The 3,658-nt window shown below is 39.5% G+C and overlaps 1 pseudogene; it reads left to right on the forward strand.

Annotated features, from left to right (window-relative positions):
• Positions 1-3,025: 3,025 nt before the first annotated feature.
• LOC115277205 lies at positions 3,026-3,138 on the forward strand (annotated as a pseudogene).
• The last annotated feature ends 520 nt before the right edge of the window (positions 3,139-3,658 follow it).

Consider the following 3,658-nt stretch of genomic DNA (forward strand, 5'->3'; position numbering starts at 1 on the left):
TTTGTGTGTGTTACATAGTAAAGCAGCTCATGAAACCATAGATTACTCACATTTTGCTATCTGAATCCCACTGGACTGGTTAGTGAACTGTTCCACACATCTTTTGCCATGACATGAATATTCTTTAAGGCTAGGCATCTGGTCAGGACTCATTTCTCTTATGGAATTTGAAAGTTACTATACAAATGGCTGCTCGGTGATGTTTATTCAATAAAATTGATGAATGGGCTATTTTTAATGAAGCTCCATTAAAAATGCTATGTGTATTAAAAAGTAAATTTCATACACTAAAATGAGTGCTATCAGATAATCCAGACTTCAGATATTCTAATTGGCTGGCCTTCTATGTTAGTCTGTTAGGCTGCTGCTGTAACAAAAATACCAATAGATTGTGGCTCAATCCAGAAGCATTTATTTCTAACAGTTTTGTAACTAGGAAGTACAAGATCAAGATGCTGGAAGATTCAGTGTCTAGTGAGGGCCCAGTTCCTGTCGCAGCTCGTCTTCTGTCTTTGCCCTCACATGGTTTAAGGGTTGAGGAATTCTCTGGGGTCTCTTTGATAAAGACATTAATTCCATTCCGGAAGGTGCCACCCTCATGGCCTAATCACTTCCCAGGCAATCCATCTCCAAATACCATCACATTGAAGATTTGAATCTGAATATGAATTTGAAAGAAACACAAATATTTAGTGGATAGCACCTTTCTATAGATTGCATGAATCAGCAAGAACCATAAACTTGACTATATTCGCAATTGCTCCAAAGATTATGGTTGTCAAACTGTGCTTGAGTTTGTCTGTATCAGAAATGACAGATTTGTGCTACACTGGCCTCTACTCTCCCATGTGGGCCCATGGTGGTCATTGTTGGTGAATCATGGCACACTCTCACTGTCACAGTTCTTAGGCTTTAATAAAGGGCCACAAGATTCTCACTACCTATTGATAAGATATTGCACATGAATTGAAATGTACTTACTTTTCCTGGTCTAGCAGAAAAAAAAAATGAATAACCCACTTTGAATCAGGGCCATAATATTGGACCAGCAACTTTTCTTTTATGGGGCACTTTCAATAAACATTACGAATCACAGGGCAGCGAGCTCTCATCTTTTCCAAAGAACTGTATGAAATATGGGAGAAGTCACAGTGAAGAGCGTACAGGAGCTAGGCAGCTGTCCATAGCTTGATATTTGCTATTGGTCTCATTTCAGCCATGGGGGACATTTTTCTTCCCGGTGGGAATTATAAACCTGGCACATACCAGGAGAGTCATAAAATCCCCTCTGGTATCTTTAATCAATCATGACTAGTATATCTACCATACATTCTCCAAGTTTAAAATAGAATAAAGTCACATAATAATCTTTCTCCCAGCAGCTAGACTGCCTTTCAGCACAATGACCCACACTCTACCACTGTATTAACAGATACGATCTATTCTTTAATGGAGCTCAGCCACGGGGATTAGCTACCTGTAATGCAGTTTGGGCTGTCAAGCACTCCACCAAACTGCTAACACATTACAAGTTATAGGCATCAATTCTTTCTAAGTGAAAAGGCATTTCACATTCAAAACACTTCAAACCTAATAACGGGAAATTATCATGATGGATCCCCTTCAGCTACCGAATGGTAAAGAGATGGAGAGAAAAAAGAGAGGCACCCAATCAAAAAATTCATATCAATTCTTTTTGATCTACCTGGGGCCGATTAAACCCGAGTAGTGGATAAGCTGTCAAAAAAGATTGCGGAGCTCAGCTGTGGATCAGAAGTGTTTCTGTTGGATGGCAGGAGGCAAATCCTAATAGAACATGGAATAAAGTACGGTGGCTGGGAGAGTCTAGTTTGCCTGGAGTCCGAGTGGCCTGGGCAGTCCAAGAAGGCCAAGTAACATACATCATATTGAATTTCTCTCATGTTCATTGTTACACCATGATATTGAAAATGCTCAGGGAATCTGAACTGGAACAGGATCCTGGCAAAAGAAAAAAAGCTCCCTCTCAGAAAGGGGAAGCTTGAATGATCTATCTTTCATGTCTTGTTTCATATGGTCTTGCACATATGGTCAGACCCTCAACTCACTTTGGAATAAAACAGGGGATAGAGATGCTGCTACCACCTGGCATTTTGGACGTCATATCAAAATTAAGCATAGAACTGTTGTTATTCCCATATGAGTCAATTATATTCATGCATTCATTCACTCATTCATTCATTCATTCCTGTTAATTTATTCAATTACATATCCAATTTTAGTTATATATTCATGGCTGTTCTAGATAATATTGGTTTGAGGGACCTTCAGAAAAATCAGAGGAATCCAAAACACATCTGAAAAAAGCTACACCATTCATTTTCTGCTTCTACTGCAACATTGAGAGTATAATTTTCATCATAGTTCACCAGTAAAGAAATCTTCCAGGGGGCCCTTGGGTGGCTCAGTCGGTTAAGCATCCAACTTTGGCTCAGGTCATGATCTCACAGTTCGTGGGTTGAAGCCCCGCATCGAGCTTTGTGCTGACAGCTTAGAGCCTGGAGCCTCCTTCTGATTCTGTGTCTCCCTCTTTCTCTCTCTCTCTCTCTCTCTCTCTCTCTCTCTCTGCCTTTCTCCCACTCACGATCTCTCTCTCAAAAATAAATAAAACATTAAAAAAAAGAAATCATCCAACTCAAATATATGCTAGGATTGGCCAATAGGTTTCAACCAGTTGTTGGAGAGTTGTACTAGAAGGACCTATCTGTGCTTAATGGAAAAATGTTAGGATTGAGTAGAAATGACTTCAAAGCGGGGAGAGCAGGTGCAGAACATTCCTCCCAACTCTTTGCCAGCGCTGGCCCAACTGCATTCTGATTTTGAGCTCTCTTCCTTAAAAATATTCTTTTCTTTTCTTTTTTTACACTGCTATAAATGTAACATCCCAGTAGTTGATGATTTGATATCTGGACAACTGGACAACCATAAGCAGATGATTTAAGACATTTTAGTATCAATTTTTCAAAATATTTATAATGAAGCTATAATCATTTCTTGGCCTTTTGGCTAAGATCAAACGTAGTATCTGTTCTTACCAGTATAATGAAGCTACAGCCCAGTGCCTTATCAAAATAGTAATTCAGTGCCTTCCAAACAATTTCAGGGAAGTATGCTCAATAGACAAGATACACACTCTCATGGAGAGGGACTGAAGGCAGTCAAAGTAATCACAGCAATATATAAGTTCTTAAGTACTCAAAGAAACAAAAACACATGCAATTAAAAAAATCATACAAAAAAGGGACTCATTATTATCTATGGGGGACAGGGGGGTGTCAAGAAGGTCTTCCTGGAGGAAGTGATATCTAATGGATGTGAAGCACACAGGGGCATTAAATACAGAAAGTTTCGTGAAGAGCACATGCAAAGGCCCTAAAACAGAAAGAAGTGAGACTCCCAAGAAGGAAAAACAAGCATGACTAGATGTCAAAGAAGAAGTGCAAGAAAGGTGGCATGAGGGGAGGAGCTGGATCATATAGGACATTTTATGCCACGTTGAGGATTGTGTTTGTTATTTTAATAACAGTGGAAAAGAACTGAGGGATTGAAAGCAGGAGAGCGCCATGGTGAGATACACACTTTTCTGAAAGATCAGTCCCACAGTACTTTGGAGATAATG

Source organism: Suricata suricatta, chromosome 13 (genome assembly GCF_006229205.1).
Source record: "Suricata suricatta isolate VVHF042 chromosome 13, meerkat_22Aug2017_6uvM2_HiC, whole genome shotgun sequence".
Taxonomy (NCBI): domain Eukaryota; kingdom Metazoa; phylum Chordata; class Mammalia; order Carnivora; family Herpestidae; genus Suricata; species Suricata suricatta.